This window comes from Carassius gibelio, chromosome A17 (genome assembly GCF_023724105.1).
Source record: "Carassius gibelio isolate Cgi1373 ecotype wild population from Czech Republic chromosome A17, carGib1.2-hapl.c, whole genome shotgun sequence".
NCBI lineage: Eukaryota > Metazoa > Chordata > Actinopteri > Cypriniformes > Cyprinidae > Carassius > Carassius gibelio.
The window spans coordinates 14,948,528-14,961,320 of NC_068387.1; positions in this window are offsets into that span (position 1 = coordinate 14,948,528).

Consider the following 12,793-nt stretch of genomic DNA (forward strand, 5'->3'; position numbering starts at 1 on the left):
CCCATGGTATGAAATAACATGGCATTTCAGCTCGACTGACAAATTTTATTATGAGTCTTTATATCTGGGGCCTTAAGCTGCCCTGATCAGCATAATCCCTGTCCAAACAACAGATAATGAATCTGCTTTTGAAACAGCAGGCAGCTGCAGAAAAACCCACTGCTGATCTGGAGAAGATGAGCACAAATTATTCGATTTATACCAAAAGGAGAATTTCTAATGTGTTTGTAGTAAGACTCCCAATGTTCATCAAAAGTGTCCTCTAGTTCGGGACAGAGAAAGAGAAGCTCACTGACACACAAAGATTAGATGCACTAATGCATGTCATTTGCATGAATATGACAAACACAACCAAAAACTGACTTGAAATATCATTGTGGTTCAGGGCCGCGGGAAGTAATTTTGAACAGGGGGTGCTGTGAATTTTTTTTTTTTTTTTTTTTTACAAAAAACCTATGAGCCTATAGGCCTATTTAAAATACATTTTAAAAATATATAAATTGAGATTTACTACTTTATTGTCATATACACTTCAGTGCACAGCCAGCCAGGGTCTGAAACACACAGACATCAGTTCTCAGATATGCGCAATGCGCTATTAATCTGAAGCAGAATCAGAAATAATAGTTTAAATAATAGTTTAATAATCGAAAAAAACGAAATAATTACTTTCATTACAATTTCAGATAGCCTATACATACATGCAACTCATTTAGATACAACAAATAATATTACAACAAAATATAATATTAATCAAACTTCACAATAACGCTAAAACAATGCAATCGATTTGGTCAGCTGGCTTGAGTCACTGCACGTTTATGTCACACGCAACTCTATTAACTCCAAAATCTTTTTACGCACACCACAAGGAAATAATCTCTGACTATTTAAGCAATTTGTTTATTGAACAGTTCTCCACATCCATTACGCAAAGAACACACGCACAGTATAAAGCTTTCTGTCTCCATCTCCAACCTTTTTACACAAACCACAAGGAATCTCCGACTATTTAATATGGCTGGGTAAAAAAATGATTTTTCGATTAATCGTTTTTTAAAATGTGGTCGATTCAAAATCGATTCTCAAAGGCCATGAATCGATTTTTTTCCCCGTATTTATTTACGCATACATTGAACGTAAGATTAGCGTTAATCTAATTACAAATCTTCTCCACTAGATGTCACCCTCTTATGTGCCTTGTGCGATGTTACCAACGAACCTATCATTCATTCATTCAGTTTAAAGCAGTGGTTCCATTTTCTGCAATGTGCGTCAGTTCTTGCTCCCGTTCGCGTCTTACAGACTGCATCTTAAAGCCTCTTATACTTTCTGCGTCCTCGAGTCCGCTATGGACCGCTATGTAGGCTTGATGTAAACATCGCCATCGGAGAGTGTGTAACGAGTCTGAGCAGACAACCGCGCGGACAGGTGCGCGTGGTCAGTTGTCTTCAAAAGCGCAATTGCACATGTTCAGGCAGTGTGAAGAATCCCATTGCCAATCGAACAAATCGGGCCGGGCTCGGGTAAATGAGCGGTCATGTAATGTTTTGATTAGCGCGAGAAATATGCGAAAATGTATGCTGAGTAGTTGAAACGGAGGCTTGCTTCTGACGATTACGTTTTGGTAGCACCAGCAACTAAAGCAAAGTCTGAGGTTTGGAAAAGTTTTGACCTTGTTTATAATGAGAATAATGAGTGAATAATGACGCACCATCAGTGAGCGCAGGAGCGCGCTGAAGACATCTACAGTGGATTCAATCATTTTCCTCCACATAAACACTTAGGCCTTACCTAATCTTGGTGTAAATGTTTTTCAAATAATAACTAAATATTACTTGAGTCTTAAATGCATAATGTAGACAGAGTAGGCTATATAAGCTAATGTTGGCATTATTATTTTATTATGTCAGCTGCTATGGCGAAGCAAATCCGGCAGAGCCTTTATCTTAATTCATTTCGTTATTGCCAAATACCCATCTTAATTAATAATTTATCTTAATTAAATTTTTTTAAGAAAGACTTGTTTTTATTGGTGCGTTGGCCTATTTATATGCTAAATGAGCCTATACCTTAGGGCTATTTATAGAGTGCTGAGATGTTACGATGTTACAGAGGACTTATTTTATTTATTTGTTCAAACTTCCAAGTGGCCTATTACGTTAGTCATGTATAAATTATGTTAAACTATGTATAAATGACTCATTCCTGACAAAAGGCAAAAGAGCTGTGTGCTGCATACATTTGAATAATGTCGGGTTGTAAATGGGTTCGGGCTCTTAAAAAGCTGTCAATCAAAATGTACGTGTCGGGCTCGGGACATGTCGGGCTTATCTTTTAAGGCCCGATTACAGCTCTAATAGAAAATCGAATCGAGAATCGAAATAGAATCGATTTGAGAGCTTGTGAATCGAAATCGAATCGATCTGGAACATCTGAATCGATACCCAGCCCTACTATTTAAACGTTATTTAACAGTTCTCCACAACCATTACACAAAGAACACACGAACGAAATAATACTCTCCATCTCCATCCCTACCACCTTAAAAAAAATACTATAGTGTACTAACGTTACTTACAATTGCTTGGTTAGTCAAAGCTGATCCCACACTTGTTGCCAAAAAAAAATAAAAGTTACAAGCGCGTTACAAATATTTTAATAGGCCTACATTTTTTTTTTAATCTCCCTCTCGTCACTAGGGGGTGCTGCAGCACCCCCAGCACCCCCACTTCCCGCGGCCATGTTGTGGTTTAAGAGTGGCAGAGAAAACACTCTTCTATATTACTGTACAATATCTCTCTAGGATTAGAAAACAATAGGGTGATAAAACCAAACACTAATTGTCCAAGGACACATTTGATGGATGTCTCATTACAATTTAACATCTCTTATGATCCCTGTACATGAAATATGGTTATTTTCTCTCCTCAAATGCCCAATCTGTCCTCGATTATGCAGGGAAGTGTTCCTTGGTCTTTCTGGCTGACACACACAGCTCAATTCAAATCACTGCAGTCTGCTTTGGCCCAAACTGATCCAGTCAAACATGACACGGGCCACTGCAGCAAAAGAGTAGAATGAATGAGGACAGCAGTTCATCTCTCTCTGCTGCCATGCTCTGGTGGATCACTTTTGACTTGGGAAATGAATGCTTTGTGGATGTAAAGAGAGAGAGAGAGAGAGAGAGAGAGAGAGAGAGAGAGAGAGAGAGAGAGAGAGACTATCTTTCTGTATTCCTAAGTCCCTAAAGCATCTGTGTGAGATCAGTTAAAGGATAAAAAAAAAAACTAATTAAATTTAATAACTGCATTTTGTAAATGTACAAATGCATTGTCTTTATCTGCGCTATGTGAACAGAGCCATACTAGATAACTTGTTGTCCGTGTGTAACTCAGAGACAGAGGTGTGAGCTGTGTGTTTTGTGGCCTGTGTACAGAAACCGAAGTTCTGCGTTCTTACATTTACCCCTGGATTGGGCTGAACTGAACTCACTTGAATGAAAAGATTTTCTAGCTTTATGGACATTGCCATCTGTGAATTTTAATTAATTTAATCGCTGTTGCTATGGTCAGGGGCGATTTTCACAGATATCGCAAGAATAAAAAGGGCTTGAAGTTTTTTTATAGAAAACAATACTAAAATAGTTTTTAGTTGCTCCACAGTGAAAACTTTATTTTTAAATGCTTATAAATGGTAAAAATTTTATTTTTTTTTTCTTCTTTGTTTTCTTCTTCTTCTTGAAACGCTGGGCATGCTAAAGCCAGTGGCAACACATTTTAAATGTCATTCCCTTCAAATGGAAAATGTCAAATCATACAGTGCAGTAAAAACACTTTAAAGGGGTCATATGATGCAATATCAATTTTTCCTTTTTCTTTGGAGTGTTACAAGCTCTTGGTGCATAAAGAAGATCAGTAAAGTTGCAAAGACTAAAGTCTCAAATCCAAAGAGATATTCTTTATAAAAGTTAAGAATCAAGCACCCCCCCCCTCCCCCTAAAATGGCTCGTTCTAACACACCCCCACATCTCTACATCATGATGTGTGAAGATTTGCATAACTCCGCCCAGATGTTCATGCAAAGAAAGAAGGCGTAACTTACATCCTGGCCACAGCCATGTTGTGGAGAAGCTGTGTGTTTCATTGTCAAAGCGAAACTACTTAGTTTGGCCTTCCAAAAGAGGACACAACTAGAAATCAGTGGTTAAGTTGTATTTACAACACTGTTCCAGAACACTTCAAGCCAAATATTCAGATGTGTGCAGCACATTTCGTGGAGGATGAGGACTGTTTACTGTGAGAGTAGCCTACAATGCCGGTGTCTGTTTCCAGAGGTGTCAAGTAACGAAGTACAAATACTTCGTTACTGTACTTAAGTAGAAATTTTGGGTATCTATACTTTACTTGAGTGATTATTTTTCAGCCGACTTTTTACTTTTACTCCTTACATTTTCAGGCAAGTATCTGTACTTTCTACTCCTTATATTTTAAAAATAGCTTCGTTACTGCTATTTAATTTTGGCTTGTTTTCATTCCGGCTTGTCATCATTCTAAAAAAAAAAAAAAAATCGCGCCACCCGGATGGAGTGAATTTGTTTGTGATTGGATGAGCAGTATAAGCAGATACCATTCCGACACCCTATTGGTCTGTACGCGATCCATCGCACCTGCACATGACACAAATCCATCCACATGACATCACACTCCAGCAAGGACATAGCCAGTTTTGCGTTCAACAAAAAATATATTTCTTAAAAGTAGGGTTGGGTATGGAACCGGTATACGATCGCCTCAGAGTCAGACCGCTTAAATTTCATATGAAACCGGCGTCAGACCGGTCTCTTCTCCGTCTTTCAGCGCGCTCTTCAAACCGCAGACCGCGGAGGAGCAGCGCGAGCTCAAACAGAAACAGAGGACACAAGGTGTGTGTTTATCAATAGATTGTTAGAATATCCGTATATGTGCAGTTCTTTGTCATAAATTAACACATATGAACGAACACATACTTTAATTACACTTATTCATACGTACTTTATACATACACTAGCTACTGTGAAAAAGTCTTAGGCACGTTAGTATTTTCACTTAAAAGAATGGTGTTCGGCCAGTTATTTATATATTTTGCTGTAGTGTGTCAGTAGAAAATATCAGTTTACATTTCCAAACTTTCATTTTGCCGTTGTCAAACTGCTTGTGCATTCAAAATCGCACTAGATTATTATTACAATTAATGGCAAACTGATATTTCCTGATATTTCCTGATATTTTGCTGTAGTTTGACACACTACAGCAAAATATATAAATAACTGGCTTAATTTTTTTCTTTTCAATAAGACTTTTGCACAGTACTGTATTTTAAAAACGACATTGTTGATACTTTATAAAGAATGAGCATACAGTAATTCACAGAACTGATAAAAGACAGTGACAGACAGCACTCATCTTAACTAAATATCAGAGTGAGTGACAGATATACAGTAGAAATATTATGTGTGGTTTTTATTAAATATTGACCCAGATTGTGAAATACATTTATTAGCCTTAGATTAAGGGAAGCACAATTTGGGAAATGAGAGCATCCAAGGTGAAATCGATGGATTTATTTTAAATATTTGTAATGTTCTTTAATATTATCCATATTTTTTTTTTTTTTGAGGTTCTTTTTTTTTAAATATCGGTTCAGACACCGTTTAGGCGCCAGTACCTTTTAAAAGTATCGAAAAGGCATCTGACCCTACTTAAAAGTTATTATTTCTCACTGGCTCATTTACCAAATGGGTGCTTTCTCTTCCTCCTCCACAAATTAAGCTATAGGTAGTTGCTGTAGCGAGACGTTTTAATAAATTATCGTTTGCGATTGATGACGCGATTGACAATGTTGTTATAACTAGGCTTTACCAACTTTGTAACTCGTTCCCCCCCCGAACACTGGACGTAGCAGACGTATGTAGCGAATACAGGAAGCTATCAATCAAGAACGTATCAGGATTATGAGTTATTTTTCATTTTTAGTTTTTGATTAATCACTTAGATTAATCATTCATTTTGACAGCACTATAATGTTTATTGTATATAGACAACCATACAAGACTAATTGTTACTAAGCCTGCACCAATGTTCTTGTCCATTGCCCTCACAGATTCCTGCAGCTAAGCTTGGATGTACATTTACATTCCATTAAAGGTTATTGATGACATGCCTCTAAAGTTTGACTGTTTGCACCATAACAATACTTATAGGCAACTAGTCATCATATCTCTAGCTCTTTAATATATTTGCATTGTACTAAAATGTATTCATTTTCAATGGGCATATATGCGGCTGAAACAGGTAGCTTAGTGCATCCCAAATTTTTCAACATGAACATTTTAATATAACATTATTGTCATTATGGCCTTTAGAAAAATGTTTTTTAGGAGGTGGGGTAGTGCACAATAGGCCCCTGTGGCACGGCCCAAGCTTTTGTTCTTAATGGCATTTTTTCCCTTACATTACTTTTACTTTTATACTTTAAGTAGTTTTTTAAACCAGTACTTTTACACTTTTACTTGAGTAAAAAGCTTGAGTTGATACTTCAACTTCTACAAAAGTCTTTTTAAACCCAAGTATCTATACTTCTACTTGAGTAATGAATGCCAATACTTTTGACACCACTGTCTGTTTCTATAAAGTGGGGCACTTCTGACTCACAGTCTGTAAGTATATTTACTGATGATTCAAAGTGAGTTTTGAGCAGTGCAGAGTAGCGCTTGTTTGTCATTTATCTGATCACAAATGCAGACATGTTTTTATGTTTACACAGTGCAATATGCAACACAACACATAAAAAGAGAGTATAAGTAACAATAATCAGTAATTACAGTATGTCCCCACTGGATGCAACGAATGCCTCGTTTATAATGATTTTTATTGTTTTTGTCTTGACGCGCAGGGACACATGGCATCTCAGTATGGTAAGGGGTGTAATATTTCCATCACACACTTGAGGAATTCGGCCAATCACAATGTACTGGATAATTGGGCCAATCAGAGCACACCTCGTTTTTCAGAATGATGAGCTTTGTAAAAATCAATGCGTTTCAGAAAGGCTGGCCATAGAGGAGAAACAATAATTTACATTATGTGGAAAATAATGTGTTTTTTAAACCTTAAATGGCATAAACACATTGCATTACACCAAATACACAAAACAATGTTCTTATTAGCAATGTTCTTATTTTCCATTTAAGACAACACTACCATTTGGAATTCACCCATGTCTCTAGTATCTACCTTATTTTTAACATAAGACTGGGGCTTCCATTTTTAGCTTGAATGTGCAAGGCATCCTGAGTTATCCGCTTTCAGTTATTTTATTTTCCACTTATTCCAGTTAACATTAAGTTATGCTGCTTGTTATTGCAAAGTAGTATTTGTTTTTACTTTGTACTTGTTATTTTAAATTATTATCTTCATCACAAATATACTGTACCTCAAATAGTCTAGTTTTCTAAATTTACTACATTTCTAGTTATTTACATGTAGACTGTAATCAGAGCAGACCCCGTATTGAATTTTTCATTGAATAAGGGAAAGATTTACAGTTTACAATGGGATGCGCTGTATAAAGGTCCAAGATTACATACAGTGTTCACAACTCACAACATTCAAAACTGAAGTCTTTCTCAACTTAAAGTCTTTTGGGAAGTTGTTTCATCAGCTGAACAGTTGGTTATTTGTTAAACAACAGTACACACTGTTCTTCTAACCCTCACAGCCTCATGTTCATTGTTGTCAAAAATTAAACATGGCACTTCCTGACTATGGTCTATAGTGGCTAATGAATCACAAGTCTCACTTATGCACTATAATACACAAAGTTTAGTACAAAATAATTACTGAGTGTTGTCTCAAGAGGGCAAAAGTTCACCTCTCCAGTACTGACTGCACTGATCATGCCAAATTATGTACCGTGAAGGGTATGATGAGGTGTGTCTAGCAAACATTAAATATCATAATCATTCTTGCAATTTTGTCAAATTAGATGCATTAGAAGCTGAATGCATGCATGTTTAATGATTCTGCTGACCATAGCATAGTGAGCCTTCTCAGCTTGTCCTCTGACCATTAAATCTAGAATCTACTCTATTGCTACTGCCGTGCTGTGATCCTGTCTCAGCGCCTCATTTAGATGATTGATACGAGGACGCAGGGCGAGGGCTATTTTGTGCACAAAAAAATGACCATGACCATTTTATCTCTGTATTTTGGCGTTTAAGTGAATCTGTGAATGTGGAGGGCTGCAGAGTGAAAACTGCAACAGAAAGACAAACAGAGTCAGTCTGAGTCCTCAGGCTAAAATGACTCAGTGCACCCGCTGCTTTTATACTGTTTTCACAGAGCCATTAAAACCTGCAGTTCTACTGGAATAGGACTCAAAGGGAGAGGAAAGATGGAAAGAGACAAAGACGAAAGAAAAGAAAAGCAGGCCGGTGGGAAGAATAGGGGAAGAAAGGGAGAAAGAGAGAGAGAGAGAAAAAGCTTCCATGTCTGACAAGAACTGACATATACAGTACAAGCCCCTCAGTGACTTCAGTGCTTGACTGAAATAACCCTTACCTTCAGCACACAGGCTCTCTCTCTCTCCCCCTCTCTCTCTCTCTCTCTCTCTCTCTCTCTCTCTCTCTCTCTCTCTCTCTCTCTCTCTCTCTCTCTCTCTCTCTCCACACACACACACACACACACACACACACTGCCTTATGCCAGACTGGGTCAGATTCTCGGATAGATCATCTCTCTCTTATGTAAATTCTGACTCAGTTTGTTGGAGGTAGAGGGGGATTTCTCTGTCTGTTTTAAAAGGTCAAGTGGAAAACAAAAAGCCAGTAGTATTCATGGATGCTGCACTGTAGTTATGTAATAATGCAGTCAAATGATGTCGCAGAGCAACACTTCTTGAACTAAAACTAACTGATGACATCAGAACAGTGTTATGAACACAATTTACAGTAATTCTGACCTGATTTCAGCTCCCCATTATTAAGGCCTGTTTACAAGGATGACATATATAACAATAATTATATTGGTGTCCAAACCAACGGATGATTATGTTTCTGATCTTGTTTCTCATCTTTCTGAAACACAGTGATTTTTACACAAGCTCATCGTTCTGAAAAGCAAGGTGTGCTCTTATTGGCCATCTATCCAGTGCATTGTGATTGGCCGACAACCATGAGCATGTGATGGAAATTATAGACCCTTTACCATACTGTGATGCTGTGACCTGGTGCGTTGATACAAAAAAAATTATAAAACCTATTATAAACAAGGCATTAGTTGCATCCAGTGGGGACAAAATTACTTACTAATTTACCAAATTACACACACACACTTACCAAATTCGTATACACAATCTACTGATTGAGCTGATTGAGATGCACACAAAGTTACGCCTTTTTTCTTTGCATAAACATTTGGACGGTATTATGCAAATCTTCCCACAGAGTGATGTAGACATGGGGGTGTGTTTAACCAAAGCATTTTAGGAGGGAGAAGACAAGTCTTAACATTTATAAAGAATATCTCTTTGGGTTTGAGACTTCAGTCTTTGCAACTTTAGGAATCTTTTCTATTCACGGTCAGCTTGTACAACTCCAAAAAGGGAAAGGGAAACCCTAAATCACATCATAAAATGAAAATGGCCACAGATGAATTATTTTGACATGCCAAACTAAATCTAATGTAAGATAAACTGAAACTACTAAAATTTTAATAAATAAAATTAACGGTGGTATAGACCTAAGTGTTTCGTCATATTTAATTTTTAAAAGGAATGAAAGTGAGGCTGTAAGGAAAAGAACAACAGTTGTTTAACAGCTGATGTTTACTGAAAAATAAAAATAAACAAAAAGACAAGACTCTACGAAACATTTTTTTCAAAACAAAAATTTGTCAGTTGTGAAAATGACATGATCTGCAACCTTTATATGGCATCTGCCATTGTAAAGACTATAGACTGTAAGTCTATCTCTCACAACCTTTTTTCACCCATGTTAGTTATGGCATCTAACCTGACTAAGGTCTATAGTGCAAAAACAAAAACTAAATTTAGTCGTCACAAATTCTCTTAAAACTAATGCTCCAATTCCTTCTTGAGTAGACTGTCATTGGGATTTCACAATGTCTTTTACAATCAAATTAAATTGTGATGTCACAAAGTCCTCCTGAAATCAAATCAAGTGGGGGAAAATCCTTTATCTGTGCAATTATTTCCCAATCATCCTTCCTCACTATCTCAGTGCTTTCTATCATGTGGAGGATGTGAGGCATAAATTTGATGATTAACTGGATGGCTTTCGTGCTGTTTGCTTTGTGCAGGTCACGGGTGGCTCACCTGTGGAGAGTAGCATGTAATCTGGAGCGAAGCGCTACAGTGATTCTGGCTGAGAAATAGATGTGCCTGTCACATCGAATTAAATTTTCAGAGAGCTGGTCTGGACCTTGATGAAAAGAGATGCTTTTCTACACCAGAAAGAGAGCAAGGGAGGTGGAGTATTGAAAAAGAACGAGGGAAAGAGACAAGGTTTGAAGGACAAATGCAAAGCGATATCAACAGGCTAAACAACAGCCTCACAGGTGTGAAGCACTCTGCCTTATAAATGCTATTAGTAGTCTTTTATCTGACTTGACAGCACACTAAATGCAGGGACTCTCCCTCTGGAGTAATTGGCCGGATGAATGTCTTTTCTCAAGGGCACAGTGGTGATAGTGGATCTGTGTATCTCTCCAGTTCATAGGTCAGTGTCATTTTGGTTTTAAACCATGAGCTTGTGGGTGTCAAGGCTTTTTTAAAACCATTACACATTCTCAAAAATAAAGTTCCAAAAGGGGGATTATAGGGTTACAATATAAACCACTTTCATATTCTGTGGGGTCTAAAAAAAAACAAAAAACAAAAAAACAAAAGGATATAGTCGACTTTAACACTGCATTCCTTCATTTTTCTTCATAGAACTATTGATGCAAATATAATAACTTTTTTTTTGCAGTGGCACTGCTGCTGTCAGCCGGAGTATGTAGACTGTGTAACACACGCACTATATATAATTGCAGAACTATATTTAATTGATAAGTTTCTGTCAAACATAGGATTAATTGAGTTAATTTGTAAAACATCCATTCATGTGTTTAATATGTGTCATGTCATATATGTATTCATACTTATTATACATTTTGTTTTATATAACCTACTTTTTACAAAATACTTAAATACTGTGAAAACCGGAAGTGTTTAACTTTAAATGTACCAGCAGCATGATTTGATCAACAGAAGCAAATGCTTATGAGTAATAAGTTGCTGTAATTTTATCATTTAAATGTTATTTTAAAAACACTGGTCTTTCCCCTTCAATTATACTTACATAGAAAACGCCTGTATGGCATCTTGCGTCAAGAGTGACACATTTTTAAGATGCCATTTTACTCCATTCATTTTTACATTTTTATTTATTTTCAAAAAGCAGAGCGTGTACTGTATGAATGATCCCTTTGAACATCCATAAGACCTTGTCTGCCCTCTGGGAACACTTCTCTCTCCCGCGCTCTCTGTGCAGAAGGGTCTTTGACTAGAGAGATTAATCTAAGATAAAGGAGCATAGAGTTTAATGTTTACACCCACCAAGCAGATTAATTAGAGGAATTGAGGAAGCACACAGTCAGGGACAAAATGCTCATTTATCATGAAGCGAATGATGGAGAGCAGATGAGATGGAGAAAGAGAGAGGCACAGATGTTAATGGTCCCGCAGAGAGGAAGCCGACGTGGTGGTTATTGTAGCGAATCATCACAGGCTTCTCACCCTCTGAAAATGAATGCCACTCAGACCCAGACAAATATGATCTATTTCTGACCGTTTGTAATTCAATTCTTCCTATGTGAGAGAATGTGTTTTTTAGTACTTTGAAACATCCCACAGCAGCACGTTCTTCTGGCAATCATTCAGCTGTATTCTTCACTCCTTCAAAAAAACTAAATGGCTGCACGTCAGTGATCACAGTCCAAATCTATTGACTCTAAATGCTTTATGAACAGCATGAAAAAATCCCAGATTATTTAAATATATTGTTTGATCTTTGATTAATAGTTTTGTGTGTACATATAGGCTTATAGATAAAGGCCTCTGATGAATCAAATTAACACATCCCATGTATAAATTCTTGTTTTGTTTTTTGGTATTGGTTATTAAAGCAGCATGTAGAATCAGGACCTAGGGCAAATTTATTAAACAAAAACTAAAAATAAATAAATAAATAGAAAGAAAATAAGAACAATGAGAACTTACTCACCTGTGTGTTTTGACACTTTGTTCTTTGTCCATACAAGTGGGAAATCAGAATCAGAAATATCAGATCAGTGTTATTTTAGCCATAATAACAGACTATTATAGTATTATTATTTTGAATGGGCTTTTACAGTTATTTTGTTATTGTGCTTTTGTCATTGTTTTTTATTATTTCTATTTAGCTTTTATATATATTCATTTTAGTTTCAGTAATTCATTTTATTATTTTGAATGGGCTTTTACAGTTATTTTGTTATTGTGCTTTTGTCATTGTTTTTTATTATTTCTATTTAGCTTTTATATATATTCATTTTAGTTTCAGTAATTCATTTTCAGTTGGTTGCAAATACAATATTTCTATCTTTTTTTTCCCCATTTAAAATTGTCATTCAGTATTTATATATTATTTTAGCTTTAATCAATTTATAATTAGTGTAAGGTTTAATTAACAATTACAACGCTCTCAAAAGAC